The sequence below is a fragment of the Xyrauchen texanus genome, chromosome 37 (assembly GCF_025860055.1).
Source record: "Xyrauchen texanus isolate HMW12.3.18 chromosome 37, RBS_HiC_50CHRs, whole genome shotgun sequence".
In the NCBI taxonomy this organism is placed as follows: Eukaryota; Metazoa; Chordata; class Actinopteri; order Cypriniformes; family Catostomidae; genus Xyrauchen; species Xyrauchen texanus.
Genome location: NC_068312.1, coordinates 9,575,525 through 9,593,918, shown reverse-complemented (window position 1 = coordinate 9,593,918; position 18,394 = coordinate 9,575,525).

The following is an 18,394-nucleotide window of genomic DNA, read 5'->3' as shown; positions in this document are numbered from 1 at the left end:
TTGAGACTCTTCACAGCACCAGAGCCTCGGGATGCGTCCGCGCCTGCCGACTCCGTACAACCTGCTCCGCCCCGCTGCGAAGCCCTGCTAGGTATGTCAAAAATAATCGTCCCTTTGGTGCCCCTAGCACAGAACTTCGATGCGTGGCTTTCACTTCCCAACCCGTCACCCTGGCAGGCCCGGACCATTCGACTCGGTTACGCAATTCAGTCTGTCAGGCCTCCGCCCCCTTTCGCGGGAGTCCACTTTTCCGCAGTACACGGCGAATATGCCAAATCCCTGCGCACGGAAATCTCTCTAACTCAAAGATGCGATTGAGCCTGTCCCTCCAACCGAGATGAAGAAGGGTTTCTACAGCCCTTACTTCATCGTACCCAAGAAAGGCGGTGGTTTAAGACCGATCTTGGACTTGAGAGTTTTCAACCGGCCTTTGCACAAACTCCCATAAAAAATGCTCACGCAAAAACACATCTTAACTTGCGTCTGGCATTTAGATTGGTTCGCAGCGGTAGACCTGAAGGACGCATACTTTCACGTCTCAATTCTGCCTCGACACCAATCCTTCCTACGGTTCACGTTCGACAGCCAGGCGTATCAGTACAAAGTCCTCCCCTTCGTCATGTCTCTGTCCCCTCGCGTCTTCACGAAAGTCGCAGAGGCATCCCTTGCCCCGCTCCGAGATGACTGGCTCATTCTGGCCCACTCCTGAGAGTTACTATGCACTCACAGAGACCAGGTGCTCAGGGACCTCAGCCGCTTGGGGCTTCAGGTCAACTGGGAAAGAGAAAGCTCGCCCCGGGTTCAGAGTATCTCTTTTCTCGGCATGGAGTTAGACTCAGTTTCAATGTCAGCACGTCTCACCAACGAGCGTGCGCAGTCAGTGCTGGAATGCCTCTCCACCTTCAGGCCAGGCACAACGGTCCCTTTAAAACTTTTCCAGAGGCTCCTGGGGTATATGGCAAGTCTTTGGGCAAGCACGACTTAATCATCAGGTTCTTAAGAGGCGCCCGGAGGTTAAATCCTTCCTGGCCAAGCCTGTTCCCCTCCTGGGATCTCTCAGTGGTCCTTATGGGCCTTCAGAGACCCCCCTTCGAGCCGCTAAAATCAGTTGGACTCAGGGCCCTCTCTCTAAAGACTGCCCTGCTGATCGCGCTCGCCTCCATCAAGAGGGTCCTCCCGGCCACGTCGCTGAGCCGAGCCACTGTGGTGGCCGGACAATTTCCGGCTCCTCAGAAAACTCCTGAATGAACTCGACGTATTTCTCCGCCTTTATACCCATATGTCCGGGGGCGGGGTATGCAAATACTGTCTGCCTAATTCTCATTGGCCTTTTTTGAAAGATCAGAGCCATATTAGGCGCTCAAGAGAGACCCCTAGTGTCGCTTCTTCGACACAACGTCTTGTTCCCTCCATCAGGGATGGAGGTTACATACGTAACCTAGACATTTATCCAATCAGAATTTATACATCGATGCTTACAAGCAAAGTGTGACATCTGTTTCACAAATCGCATGCCCGAAGCCTGATGGTGTCAGGCCAGCGAATCCGAAGGATCTTTCTGAGGCAGGTGTTGATGAATGTCTGTTTTTTTACAGAGGTTTCAACTCCATAGAGTAACACAGGCTTCACGATGGTGTTAAAAATCTAGATGTTGGTGGTCAAGTTCATGAAGATGGTGTACCGTTTCATTGTACTTATCTGAACAGTACACCATCTAGAATGGATTGTTAATCTCTGAACTGGCCATAAGGCGATGGAATTGACTCTATACACCAGCCACATGAAATGGCTTGTATGACTTTGGTCAAAACCCCGTCTTCTGCTGTTGCACATGCGAGAACAGTCCACATTTAGTCTGAAACAGGGCAATATTTTCTCACTAAATTTACATTATACATCTCATCATTTTCATATATTTGAGTTTTCTCTGTTCTGTAAATGGCCCTTGATAACTTGTCAGTCATGAGTAGCTCTCCCCTAGGCCAATAATCCAGTTGCAGATCATATTTCTGGAGCTACATGAAGAGTCTTTACACTCTGGGGGCATGTATGCAAGGCCTTTCTTAGCTACAGTGACCAGGGTTTTGTGATACGTTTCTGCCCACACAGTTTTCCCACTGATGAAATCCCTGATTTAGAAGCATCTGCTGAGATTTTAGTTTTTTACTTGTCATCAAAGAATCTCAAGATTGTGGCTTGCATTATTAATTACTTCTGGAGATTGGCATTCAAGCACCAGCTACATAGCAGACTTCTTAGTTGAGCAGTGTGTGAGGCCAAGTTTGGTACAAATTAGCCAGCTTAATTGACCATGCCTAGAATCCTTTGCACGGCATGCTTGTCCATAGGTGGTGGCACGTTTTTGATTGCTACTTTACTCTGGTCAATCTGTATTCCAGCACAGGAGAGTTGTTCTCCTAAATATGTGATCACTGTATTTCTGAATTCAAATTTCTCCGAATTCAGTTTAAGCTCATTAGCTCTTGCAACATCAAAGGCCTGCTTCAGTCTTAAAATGTGTTCTTCAAGAGTCAAAAAAGAGTGTTGTATGTCATCAATGTACATTTTTGTTCTTGGAACTTTGTAAAAGGTCTGTTAAATAGTTCCGTGAAAAACTTTGAGTGCTGAGGCAAGGCCAAAAGGAAACCTCTTGAATGAATACTTCCCACAAGGAGCACTGAATGTGCAGAAACTTGCAATTTTTTGGTCCAACCCTATTTGCTAAAATCTGGCTGAGGCCTCTACATTTGAAAAAGTATTTGGCACCTGCTAAGTCACCAAATACTAAGTCACCATCTCTCCCCTAGTTGGCAGCTAGAAGTACTTTCTCTTGAGATACTTGTTCAGCTCTTACTACGTTTTCTTAGATACTTGTTCAGGGTCGATACATAATCAAATTGATACATGCCTTTTCTCAACGATCTCCAGTGAATGGTCCCATTTGGTGGGCTCTTCCACCTTTTCAATTACATCCAGTGCTTCAAGTCTCAATAACTCTGATTTCAACTCATCTCTGAGTGCCAGCAGTACCTGTCTAGGAGGGTGCATGACTGGATTGTTTGGGTCCTCCAGCTCTATTTTGTGCATTGCCTTGAGTTTTTCCATGCATTGAACAATATCACGGTAAACCTCCTCAACATTATGTTTGGTTGTCTTTTCAACCTTTATGTGATGCACTCATTTTACCAGATCTAGTCTTTACAAGTCTTTAGCTCTATGAGTTTTGTCTCCTTTCACAATCACAAATGGTACCTCATGTGATTTATAATTTACACAAACAGTGCCTTTTATTTCTCTTTATTTCTTTATTTTTCCGATGCCGATTCGATTTCTGATTGGCGAATCTGGCAACTGTCCAAAATTACAGGATTGGCTTTTCATTTTTAGGTCTGTGATAAACTCCTCTGTTGACTCTGTTTCATTCTGACTTTTATTATTGAAAACATACCTGTCAAATGTCTGTTTTTTTCCAAGGCTTGCAGAAATTCTCAAATTCCTCAAGCACCTTATCATATTGGCCTGGTCTTCCTTGCTTAGCTGAAGGCTGTTGAAGACATCAATGGCATCTGAGCCAGCCACTGTAAGAAAGAGTGAAACTCATCTTTATTTTTAAGTCATCTTATTCAGCCACTCCTATCGCTGTTAGAAAGAGGGTAAATTGCTGCTTGGTATGCTTCCACTGCTCTTGTATGTTGCCTGTTAATTTGAGCTCTTATGGGGTTATTATTTACTCCATTTCTCTAGCTGTATTACCCGTGCTCCGTTTTGAATATGCATGGCGGATTGGCACTATCTGCTTTTTCTTGTACAGAGGCATCATTAAATGTGCTTATAATCCAGCTATTTGCTTAATTACATATTGAAACATAAATAGTAGCCTATAAAGTAGTTTTGTGGCAGGTGTAGGAGTGAAAACTAGCCATAGCCCTGTTGTGAAAAACTGTTGTTAAAAAGCCTACTTGATGTACATCACCTGGGAATCAAACCCATGGTTTTGGCTATTGCTTTACATTATATTCCCCATCCACACTGCTCTGCAATGTAAACATTTCAGTAATTTTAATGGTAAAAGACTCTACAAATTCTACAGTTAATATTTTTTAATTGGTTAATGCATAGTTACCTTGAAATATATGATAAAAAAAAAAAAAAAAAAATATATATATATATATATATATATATATATATATATATATATATATATATATATATATATATATATATATATATAATTTTATGGTAAAATGCTGTAAAAATATTTTTTAGATGTAAAAAGTATGATTTTCCTGTATAAGTAATGGTAAAAATTAATACTATGTTTAACAAGAGAGTACATGCACTTTTTATGGTAAATTATTTTTAAAATTATGTTAAAACAACAATCTGCCATTCCCTGAATTCCCTGCGTGACCCATTACATTTCTTATATTTAATGGGAATAGTTAAGTTTCTTCTTAATATCTGTTATATACAGATACTGATGAGGTATGTACTTATAGGGGTGCACTGTGATATATTTGATGTAGCTTAGTTAATGTTTATTGCATTATTTTAATTTCATATATGTTACCCTGGTGATGTTTAGTTTTTGTGTGAGTGAGACTGAGCACTGTCTCTACATGTTTAACGGTCACTGCTCCTTGAAGGGCCACCATTGATGAGCTTCATGTCATCATGCGCCCTTCTGTAATTATTACAGTGATAAACAATTAATTATAAAATGGAAAGCAGATTTGTACAGTTTCAGAAGATTAATGTATCAAGTTTATCATTTAATAATATAAACAGATATTCACTGTAAACTATACAGCCATTAAAATTGCATCTTGTAAAGTCTGAAACGTGTTACCATATATTTTACGGTAAATGTTTGGCAACCACAACTGCCTGTAAATTTTATGGATTTATTTTTACAGTGTAGGTGACAACACCCAAAAAGAAAAGTTATTTCAGAGGCGGAGCAAGTCTACTTTTTTTTTTATTTGTATTTTTTTATAATATTCACAGACGAAACATGCACAATAATATCAGTAAACATGTTTGTAAGAAGTAAAGGGCCATTTTGATTTTATGTTGCATTCCAATAGGAAGTCCTCTGAAGCCATCAGGTCACATTTGCCAGCCTCTCTCTCTCTCTCTTTCTCTCTCTCTCTCTTTCCCTTTTCTTTACGTGTTGTGATAAGGAGTGTTACACTATCACATACAGTGGGGGATGTCTAATCTAAGTGAGAAACATTGCTACATGTTTTCCAATTTTCATGCTAATAGAGTTCCCATGCTCATCTGATACAACATGAGCATAGCTATAAATTAAGGTAAAGAAGGCCCCTGGCCATCTACAAATAGCTTGTGCTCTACATACAAACACTGCATTTTGTGTCAACTTATTACATTTTAAAACATATGGTAGGAACTCATATGCCTAACTCATAATCAAAACCTGACCCACCCAACCACCCACCCACACACTAACATTTAATTTTAACTCCAGATATTAAAATACACATGCTCACATACATGCACTGCCACCCTTTGATTCCTATATATTTATATATGATTAAAATTCTTATTTAATACTTAAGACTTGCACATGCTGGCTGCTTAAGAAAAGTACTGTAATGTAGCATGGTTCAAACTTCCTATGTGTTCAGATCAAAAGAAGAATTATGAACAGTTTCAGAGTAAGGTATTGCAGTATGAAAGAGACGTTTGTTTTGGAAAGTGTGTACGTGTGTGTCCGTGTCTGTGAGTGCAGCATCCTTCCGGCCGGAAGCTTTGGCTCAAGTACATCAGCAAGTCAATTACACCAGTTAAGGGACTTCCTCAGAGATCAGTGTGTGTATGTGTGTGTGTGTGTGTGTGTGTGTGTGTGTGTGTGTCACATATATTTGTGAATGAAGGCCAGTGCAAATGTCTGAATCATGCTCAGCACTATATGCCAAAAAGAATGATTTATACATATGGGAAGTTAGACTATTAACATGGACATAAATGTTTCTTTCAACATCAAGATTTCAGGTTAAAATGTATACTGCATATACAATGGGGTCCAAAAAAGCAATTTTTCTAATTAAATGCATTTTCTTTCACAACAAATTATATTATCAGAATAACAAATTGAGTGAAAATTTAATTTCACATGTACAAGGTTTTTAGGTTTTGCAAACATTTTGAGAAGGTATGTGCTCTTATTGCTTTAATGGTAGCACGCACTCAAGCTGGCATGAACTCCACAAGTTTGTGCAAAACCTGATGATCCATGTTATCCAGCATGATCTGAAAATGTTACAAAGATCACGTTGTGTGCATCAATGGAAGCAATTAAATACTGGACATACAGACAAAAGACTGCATAAAATAATCCAAATGACTCGAGTGGTTGAATTCACGCCTTGTGAAGCTTTGGGTGAGCAACAGACAAAACTTTTAGTCCCTTTACTTAAATAATATTGGCCATAAAAGTGCACATATTGTGTAATATATGCACAAGAATAAGAACTATATTTTTACATCTACTGAAGAAAATTTGAGTGGTGCTTTTCCGTACTTGCCACCATGGCATTGCCAGAGCATTTCCATGTGGTTGCTAGAGTGTTCTGAGTGATTTTCTGTGTGCTGCTGTGTGGTTGCTAGGGCACTGCTAGTTAATTGCTTACTGGCCCTAGAAAAAAAAAGAAAGAAAAAGAGCCCACACAAGTTTCTGTATTATTCTAGTCCCTAGATTTAGCTCCTTCTACTGTATGTAAATGGAAAGAGAAAATTAAAGTCTGATTGCATAGAAAAGTGAAAGCATACTCTCCTCAACAAACCACATGATTTGAGGTTTAATTCATGTCGGTAACATAATCTGTGTGGGATGAGATAAGTGGTGAAGTTTAATAATTAGGGTTAATGGTTTGGCATTCTACCAGTCAGTTTGTTTTACATCTTCAGGTGAAGTTTCATCCCATTCTTTCTGAAACACTTCCCAAAGGTGTCATTGGCTTGTGACTTCTTACAGATTTTCCAACCAAACTTTTGTAACAACAGCTGAACATCTCAGATTTGGATTCATTCCTCCATAATACTCATTTCTAATCATGTAACATTCAACCATTTTCTTTTTATTTGCCAGTTTCAGATGTGGCTTTTACTTTGAAAGTCTGCTTAAAATGCCAACATCCCAGAGTCTTCTCTTCAAATTTGCAGATGAAACTACAGTTTAGCATGTACTTTCTTATTAAAGTTATGAGTTTTGTACCTGTGAGGGGTCTGTTTCTCAAACTAGGGTCTCTGATGGACATGTCCTTTTGATATTGTGCATCTGGGCCATCCATGTGGGCCTTTTCTATCCTGGTCAGATACAGTTTGATTTCTTCTTTTAATACAGCAGTTGCTGGAATAGCTTTCTACTCTCAAAAGAACAGTAGACTAATGCAATTCTAGAAAGATTTGTTTGTTTTCGGTCATTTTTAAAATCAAAGCTTGACTTGCAATGGTAAAATGACTAGCAAGAAGTGCAAGTGTTTGAAAATACTTGAACTCAAAAGCCACTGTATTGGGATGTTCATACTTCATTAAGTAGCACAACCATTTTCAACTGTTCTAACAGAAACATGTTTGTTGAGTACTTAATTTAATAAAAAATAAAATATTGTAAGGACTGCATGACACATTATTTTCTTAGTAGACTGGAGCAGAGGTTGCTGAATATGGGGCTTTGACATCAAAGATAAAACTTTAAGGAAAAAATATATATCTACATACTGTATATACTGAATGCTATATGTATTTTTCAAACAGTAGTAATAAGTTGCAGGATTACTAACATTTAAGGCAGCATTTTTTCTTTCTCCCCTTTACTCCCCAATTTGGATTGCCCGATTCCCAATGCACAATAAGTCCTCATGGTGGTGTAGTGACTCGCCTCAATCTGGGTGGCAGAGGACGGATCTCAGTTGCCTCCGTGTCTGAGACGTCAATCCGCGCATTTTATCCCGTGGCTTGTTGAGCGAGTTACCGCAGAGACATAGCACATGTGGAAGCTTCACGCTATTCTCCGAGGCATCCATGCTCAACTCACCACATGCCCTACTGAGAGTGAGAACCACATTATAGCGACAATAAGGAGATTAACCCAACATGACCTTACCCACCCTAGCCACCAGGCCAATTTGGTTGCTTAGGAGACCTGGCTAGAGTCACTCAGCAAGCCATGGATTTGAAATTGTGACTTCAGGGGTGGTAGTCAGAGTTATTAATACAGTGTTTTTAAATAAATTGAATGCATCTCTGGATGAAAAGAATCAATTTATTTTTAAGAACAAAAATGTCTTGTTTCTAAACTTTTGCAGGGTAGTACGTGTATCTACTTACAGTATGCTCTGCTAATCCATGAGAAATGTACAATTATTACAGATTATGTAACTCTTAAATTAATATTAAAGTCTTAACTCCATCTCCATGTTTTCTATTATCACATTTTGTCAGAGCACACTTCAGTTACATCTGATTTTCTTTGCTGCATCATGCTACATTCTTCTCTGAAAACATGCATATTTTCTTCCTAAAGCCTTTAGCATCTCTCAAAAAATGCAGGCATGGTAACCGAAGTTTCGGCATGCCTTGGGAATAAAGAGGAACAAAAGCCAGATGTAAGTCTGTTTACTCGGGCCATAGTTTCTGTCGACAGCACTGTACACAACCCCCTCCCTCTACACGCCTACATTTTTCCATACTTGCCTGACTCTCCCAGTTCTCCTTATGTTCAGACTCTTACATTAGACATGTGGGGCTATAGCAGTGCAGTGATAGTGGTGTCACTCACAGGGGCAGCTGTGATGATATTCAGAGTGACGTCTGAATGCCTAACAAGACACCAAATAAGAAGTGTTGAGCACTTGTGAAGGACTTACCAGTGAGCGTATCCTGTGAGATGACAAGCACTTCATTCTGATTTATGAATGAAGGGGGTCCATAACACTTTAAGATATTAAGGGCTTTCACCTTAGAGCTTAGCTTCTTTACAATCTTAATAAAACTGCAGAGGATGATGGCATACTGTACATAAATAGAATATAATATTGACACTTATAATCTCTCAACTGTAGAGCGCAAAATTGCCTGGCTGCTTCTTCAATTTCCCATTCATTTTCACATAGGGATTAAAAAATAAAACAAAAAAAGGAATTTTGAACCATGGACCAAGGAAACAGGCTAATTGAAAACCAGTCTTTTTAATTCTACACTTTATACTCTGTGAGAGTGAAATTAAAAAGAAACTTGACGCTAAACTAATATTGTTAGTTCAGTGTGGCTATTTAGTGAAGCTGCGTATGAAGCATCGCTCACACAGAGGTCACTGCCAAACCAAGCAACTTCCATCATCGCACAGATTACCATTGAGATTCACTGTATTTAGCTCATTGAACTTTGCTGCATGAAGGTAAATGTGACCACGCCTTAAGTCAATGTATTAAGTTTATTGCAAAATATGCAAATATTTAAGAAAAATACAAATACATAAGTTGTTTGAGAATGCAGGGAGACTCATTTCCATCATTTGCAATGCTTGAAGGGAGTGGGCAGTGACATCTATTGCCTTGGTTTCCATAGTAACAGTAACCTCCCGGATTGGTGGATCTCTCTTCAGGATTATGGGTAGTGTAGTTCTAAAGTGGAAATTTAGTTATTAAACATGATTTTTGAAAAACGAGGTAGAAATCAGACATACTCAGACTAAAATCAGCAAAGACCCTAATTTAACAGCATAATGCTCAAGGTAGGACTTGTCTGGAAAGGTTTGTTAGTTTAAATGTTTATATTCTGTGAAAATGCATGGGATTTTTACTATTATGCTCTGTTGGAGCCTGGTAGCAATTAACCATTATTTACATGACCACAAGTATATATATATATATATATATATATATATATATATATATATATATATATAGGAAACATATATATAAGTATATATGTTACATAATAAGTAAGTATTAATTGAGACAGACCATTGTATTATTGAAAATGAATCCAGACCTTGATATGATAATATGGCCACAACGCAAATTTGGTGATATTGAACCGTAATGTGGTCAAGTGCTGGAACTTCTTCACATCATGCAGTTACTACAAAAATAATCAACACACTAAATATCTGTCAATCAATAAGAATCAAGCATTCAACAGTCCCGTGTTCTAACGGTAAATAATGCCCTGCAGTACATTTATAACTACTTGGATTGTGGCTTATCCAAACTCTTATCCAAACTCCAGAATATTATTTATTTTCAGTAGATATGGTGTAAATAGACCATAGTATATAGCTAATTGATATATTGCAGAGAGCATGGTGGTAAAATGTGTGCTGTGTCAACTCAATCCACAACAGTAAGACAGGACAAAAGCATTTGTAGTATATAAATAAAACAAATGACACAGGATTTTTCATCAGTTCGGGCAATAAAAAGGCTTGGCTTTTTTTCAAGAAGATTTTAATTAGGTGCATATATATGATTTCACTATGTAGCACATTTTTGTTGGTCTTGGAACAACATTTCTATCTACCAATCAGATTATAGTGTTAGATTTACACCCTGTCTACACCGGTCGTGTATGGAGGACTAAACATGCATAAATAATAAATGAAAAAATGTAATAATACAAAAATAAATAAAGGAATAAATGTCTTGATAAAACAAATATAATTAGTTTTTAATTAAATTTATTCCTGAATATATTATTGTATGACTTTTTTCCTTTATTATTTTCTATATTTATTTTTAACTTTATTTTTATTCTTTTTAGCTTTTAATTATTTATTCATTTATTTTGCATATTTTTTTATTTATGTGTTAATTTATTTTGCATATTTATTTATTCCCACATATATTTATTTCCATATTTATATATTCCCATATATATTTATTTATTTATACATGTATTTATTTTTACTTTTCTGTGTGCAACATGGAAATGAGGGAGGCGGTCCTTACGTAGCTCCAGTGCATCATTGGTCGAGAGCTCAATAGTATTATCGGAAGCAGATGGACGTCCCACCTTAGCACCCTTTGACTCGTTTTGCAGAGAGTTTAACAATCCAGGATGTGCTTCTACATTCATACCGGCCTACAGCTCTCCTAAAACATCAATAAGCACCTCTACTCTATATGAAACAGTTATTTGATGCGTGGTTATCGACTTCATTAGCATGTCACGCAACTCTCTAGATATATGTGAAGCGTCAGCTATAGATTTATATACATGCATAAACGATCAGGGAAATGAAGCATGGTTGTATCTTTTACAATGATCATAACAACAGTAAACAATATTATGGATTTGCAGACATCAAAATATGAAGTTATATACACAGAAAAAAAAGAAAAGGACAAGGTTAAATCATATAATTTATGAAACTTGTTAATTTTGTGGTTTTGTTGAAGAAACAGCTCCCCATTTATTTTGTGATTGTAGTATAACCAATTTATCTTGGCTTGACTGAAGCTCTTATATTTTTAGCCCACGAATAGCTTTAGTTTACACGCCATATGGCTATGACCTAACGTCACATCAAAACAAGTCAAGAGTAATCGAGCACACGCTTCAATCTACAATAAGCCAATGGTGAGCAGGACCCGCCCACATCATTATCATACAAGAGACAGAATTGTAAGAATAAATACAAAAATAAATAAATGTGGGAATAAATAAATATAAAAATAAATGAATGCATAAATAAATAATAAAAAAAAACAAAAACAAATCAAAGAATAAAAATGTTTTAAAGAATAAAAATAAAAAGAGAAAATAATAAATAAAAAGAGAAAATAATAAATAAAGGAAAAAAAAGTCATAAAAAAAAAAAATTCAGGAATAACTTTCATTAAAAACGAATTATATTTGTTTTATCAAGACATTTATCCTTTATTTATTTTCTTATTATTACATTTATTTATTTATGTATTTATTTATTATTTTTGCATGTTTAGTCCTCCATAGTCGTGTTTGTTGATGTGATGCCACAATTGAGGCTGTCTACAAGATGCATCAATCAGACAAAACATTTTTGATACATCGTTTACAGAACTGAATAATCGATTATCATCCCTAAATTAATACCAACGTGATACAGATACTGTCTCATATTACATGAGCTTTCTTGCAACAAACGTGGAGCACACAAGATTGAAGGGGTGGAAAAAACACATTTTAAATGAAGAAAGTTCATGCTTCCATGTTCACTCCCTGTGACCCTACGATAAGCGGGTAAATTAATGGATGCTGCCGACTTTGGCTTTTTGTGTCAACCTTCATTACTGTTTGCATCCATTTTACCAAAGCAATTTAATTGTCATCAGTACCACTGTCCCAATATGAAAATTACACAGTTTGTGTAGGGAACCATCTCTCTGGGGGGGTCATCTTACGGGGGCACCAGAAACTCCACCGGCTGTATTTGCTCGCACATTAGCAGTCCCAGATAGCAAAGATGGTCGCGCACACACTTTCGCACCCCGCTACACAAACCACCATCCCACCTCCCCCCGGTCCGATGATCGCTAACCACCCCTTCCCCTACCCACCTCAGCGTAGGGCAACAATTTGGCCAGCGCCGTCCCTGGTTGTCATTTAATTTTCTCCAATTACAATAAATTATGTTTATATCGCTTTATATCTCCATAAAATGCATTATTTCTCTATAAAATTGTTTAACCATAAATAGAACACAGCATAATGTTAATACTGTAAATGCGAAATCACTCACTCTTTTTATAGTGAGTGCCATATAGTGCACTATATTGTGAATAGGAAGCGATTTCAGACTGTTCTGAAGGCAACTAAGCAGTTAAAGGCTAAATGCCATTTGATTAAATTCCTGTGAATGTGCTTGTCAAGTAGAGCCGCCTCTGTTCTGTCATCTCTTTAATTGAAAATGAATAAAGTACTTGCAGGGGTGAAAATTTCATCAAAATGTTGGGGGGGACATTAAACATAACAATTCTCAAGAGCAATTTTTGAAGGGGACACCAAGGTTTTTTTTGTTGTTGCCCCGTTTGCATTTGTATTATTTTATTTCTTAAACAATTATTTTAAGAATATATCATTATATTATTTACAATACACATATTTCAATGATATTTTAGGGGGGGGACAACCCTCAGATGGGGGGGGAAGGGGTCCTGACCCCCGACCCCCCCGCGATTTCCGCCTATGAGTACTTGCAGTTACAACATACCATGTAAAATTGCCTTTTTGATTCTTTGACCCAGCTTGTTTTAAACATCAGCTTTATCTGTCTACATATGACACATTTCGTTTGTAATTGTTGGTCCAATAAATGTTAACATTTCATAATGTGCAAATCTATATTGCTAATCCACGGTTTATATGCAGAGTGTGTGTGTGTATGATTGCATCAAGTCATTATGTTGCAGTATGTTCCTTTATTCATATCAGATCTATAATGCATGTAACATTAGCATTATTTTTCTGTTTATATATGCAGCCACACATAATCCAAACCTCTATGCTCCTAAATGCATCTGTGACTCTAGCGCTGAATTCTGGTGCATGACTTTAAGAAAGTTTAGTAAAAACTTTTAATCATTTTCTGCATATTTTTGAAAATAGAGTAACTATGAATTGTTGAACAAAATCGTGACCAAGTTTTAGATTCCACAATGCATGTAATCATAAGCTAAAGAATTGGAATCGAATTGAATCATTGTCAGTGCAAATATTTACACCTCTATGGGTTAGGCTTAGGGCTAGGGTTAGGAGCCTCTACACCACTCTTATCAGCCTATACATTCCATCTAATTTTAAGGGGTTGATTTTGGTTGGGGTCAGGGTTTGTGGTTGAGGTAGTGATAGGTTAGGTTATAATTAATAATTATGGATAGCCATAATTATTAATAGCCAATTGCCTTTAGTTTAAGTAACAGCCTAGCAAAATTATTTTCTACTTGCTAATGCTAGTTGGTTGCAGGTGGTATTAGGGGGAGGGACATTCTTTTTTTTTAGAGCATTTTATTTGAAAATGTCACCAAATCAACTGTAATTTATGCCTAATGGATAAGGACATGGATGATTTTGAGGCTACAGGATATATTGGCACTAAAAGCATTTTGAAGAAGAGATCAACTGATAGAAGTCAAGTCTGAAGTAAGTTGAAATGTTCTGTGTTATCCCTATACCTAAAAAAAAAAATCATGAAGAGATTTGATAAATTTATAGAGAAGATAAGTAATCAACCCAAATTATACAATAGGCAGTTCTGGTCCTTTGTTACTCAGTATTAACTTCTTGATTACAGAATTGTTGTTTAAAGCAGTATCACAATGACAGCCGTGCTGTTTTTGCTGAATATCAGCATGACTGGGATTACCTTGTGCCTATACAGCCAGATAACAGGCATGCTTATTTTTTATTACTACAGCACTCTTGCATGTGTGATATTACTTAATTAAAGAACAAGAGTATTTGTTTTATTCTAAACTGTGTGGACCAAGGGTCTTGAACAGGGGGTCCACGGATGTACCACAGGGACACCGCAAATTATTGTTTGCTCCACCATTGGCACTTGTAATAATCACTCACATGTGAGTGATAGAGATAAGTGTATGTATTTTAATCCATCAACATGTTTAAGTTCCTCGCACCTGCATGCCAAATCTTCCTCTTTCTTTTTAATCCTTGCTCATATTTGCTCATCTTGTGTATTTAGCTATTAAACACTATTAAAGTGTGACGTAACTGAGCTAGAAAGCAGACGCGTGCAGCGTGAACAAACCATTCATGCGCCCATGCTCATCGCGAGCCGCTCAATTCACGACACACATCAGGTTCAGAGGTGCAGCAGTAGAGGGTTGCTTGAGTAAACGTGTCTGCTTTGCATTGTTTTTGCTGTGCGGTTGAGCAGATGACAGCCTACAGTTTACTTTATTATTAGTTGCATTTTGCTTTCAGAACAAAAGCCTAATTGCCTGGTGTAAATAAATAGTTCCCGCTGAGATTATCAAGATGGCATACACTGTCCTTAACGTTCCACACACACAAGACGGTGACTCTCAAATCAACTTAACTAAAGATGCACTCAGTCATTGGTTTCCTCATTGCAGTTTTAATCCTAATGAAATGTTATTTTAAAATACTGTATATGTATAACATTGATCAATCACATGAGATGAAGACTCCATATACTGTAAGTGATCTTATAAAAAAAAATATTCTGCATGGACAGGGCCTGTCTGTCTGTATGAATGTCTTTTTCTTTTTATTAAGGAGGGGGAACAGTGATTAACAAGGAAAATTTCCAAATGTCACCTCATGTCAGTAAAGTTGCAGACCCCTGCTGTATATATTTTAATGATAGTTTTAATAGCTTTGCAGTATAAACATTATTTCGTATGTCCATACAATAATATGGTAGCCTGCAATTCATGGTTTTATAGGCATAACATGCAACACTCAGTTTAATACAATACTGTATGTAACAGGGGTCCTGGCTCCATCTCTCTACTCACCAAAGGGTCCTTGGTCCAAAAACTGTTGAAGACCCTTGGTGTAGACACATCTGTTTCACTCTGTCTCTCTTGCAGAGTTCTATTTTGGGAACAGCTAAACCTGAACTTTTGGTGTTCTTTATTTAGATGGGTCAAGTGGAAAAATCATGTATTATGTAAACAAGCTGTGTTACAAAATATCTTTTAAATTAAATGCAGAGATGAGACCAGTTCAGCTGTGTATGTGCTTATGAACACTTAGTTGGCTATGTAATGCATTCAAGCTGAAGAGGTCTATTACAAACATTTGTATTCCACATCAATCAGCCCCATCTGCATTAACAAACCCTTTGCCAGGGACTGAACTGAACATGCAAAAGGAGACTGGTAGAAATTATGTGATGTAGTCACTAAAGTTAACACTCTGTTAACTAACTCTTCTAGCAGGGTAATTACAATGTAGCCGTTGGGCAGCAAATGACCCCACTGGACACAAAACATTTTTTTGGAGGGTCTTATCTGACAGCAGTTTATTGAAATTGGAGAAACACCGGTTGATGGGGCTGAATTATATATTTAAAAAAATGCATTACAAAAAAATAAAGTAAGGTGCAACGAAATACAGCAAGTGAAATTGCTAATGTCAAAAGAAAATACAATCAAGGCATTAGAACCATTTGCTTCAGTATACCTCAACTTAAAGTAAATTAAATATGGTAGAGGCTAATGTCAAAACAAAATAAAATGTCCATGTCGAAGACCTCTGGCTCGGTGGTGGCCATGTCAAGGAACTCTGGCTCAGCGGCGGCCATGTCCAGGAACTCTGCCGCGGCTGCATCCATGTCGTGGAACTCTGGCTTTATTGGATCGGTATCCACCTCCTCCACAGTGAAAGTGGAACCAAAGATCTGTAGGGCGAGGTCGATACAATGAGCCAGATTGAGGGGACTACGACTGCTAGGCATCAAGGTAGAGATTGGCTCACTCAATCCAAAATGAAAACAGTCTTTGACTTGGACCTCAACCTCGCTGGCCAGAGAGCAGAAGTCCATTACATAGTCCTGCAGGGGATGATTCCCCTGACGTAGGTGGAGCCGCACTGCTAGATCCATAATGGGGGGTCGAGTATTCTGTAACGTTGCTGGCAATGACACAGGAGCAGATGAAGAGGATGATGATGAAACCAAGTGCAGTTTATTTACAAAACGTGATAATCTAAAAACCCTAACTAAAAAGATGAACTTGACTTGTCTTGACATAAACAAGATTTAACTAAGATTTAACTAAGGCTTAACTAAGGCTTAACTAAGGCTTAACTAAGGCTGATCTAAGGCTTGGCTTAGAACAAGACACTCACAATTATTGAACGAAGACAATGGCAAACATTAGGGCTTAAACACACAGACATGGGTAACAAGACAATAACAAGAAAACCAATCACAAGATTGAACTAATAAGACAATGAAACATGAACCAATGACATAACAGAACTGATAACAAGTTAACAAGACAATAAACCAATGAAAACAAGACACATGAACATGGAGGGAAAACAGGACATCACATGACTAGGGAAACAGGAACTCAACTTTTCATAATAAAAGACATGATTAACAGAATAAACATGACAATACATCACTTTAAAGGAAATGAAATATGGTAGAGGCTAATGTCAAAACAAAATACAAACAAGGCATTAGTCTACCCATATGCTTCAGTATATATATCGCCATAAAGGTGGAAGTCATTTTCATCCAATACACTTTTTATCAAATTCCGCGAATATCTATATAATACAGAATAGTCTTTTCTGTGTGTACACTGAAAAAAAAATCAGGTGTTTGTACACTGCCCTGGGTCTGTAAATGGGAAAATTAACAAAGTGGATCAGACCGATCCACACGACACTATTGCATGTACATGAATTCTGAGTAAGTATTGAAGGGAGGGGTGTGTTTGTTTGGCTGATGAGTTCAAATATCAACATTCTTTCAGGAATCGCTTACTCCATCTTTAATACATGCTTATATCATTCACAGCATTTTATGCATAGAATACATGCTTAAATCTCTGAAAGCATTTTTAACCAGGCTTTAAGGACATGTAAAACAATAGAATTCTCATATTTTCACATATAAAACATATTACACTTATTTAGAAAACACTCTGGGCTATAAATCACTAAAAAATAAATGATTAATACTAAATTTACATACCCAGTTCCTTGCATGTGCAGCACAGAAATGTGCAATGCTGTTTACACATGTTTGTTAAAGCTATGGTTTCGGGGAAACACCAAATTGTTGAACTGTCGCTAACAATGGAACTTGTGACCATAATTAGCTAACATTGCTTTTGGAAAATGCAAACCTTGCTTGTTGGCATGGTCTTATTTCACAGAGGTGCTGCAAAATCAGGAATAAAATGAGTTAGTCAATATCCAGTCATATGTCACTATGTCACTACAGGCGTTCCACTAGCACGGCTCTCTGTACTGAGTACGGTTAGCAAACCGTGCTTTAAAATACAAAAACGAGAGAAATGGACCTGAAACACACACCTTTCGAGTGAGTTGTGTAAGATATTTTCTAAAAGATTTTGGATATTTTCAACTTTACACAGATGCCACACTTGACTGAAGCAACAGGGGGAAAATCAGTGACAATAAGCACAAAAAAAAAATCCATTATAACGATGATTGCTTAAAAAAAGTGATCCAGGAAGGCCAAATAAATGTTTTCTGTGATAATTTTTATTAGTCATATTAGTCATTTACTGTACTGTCTACAAACAAATGACCCCAATTTTAAATGGAAAGCCGGTTCGTTGAGATTTAACAACATAAAAAGTTTTTATGAAAATGCTTAACAGAAAAATATTGTCTTGGCAAAATGTACAGTAGTGTT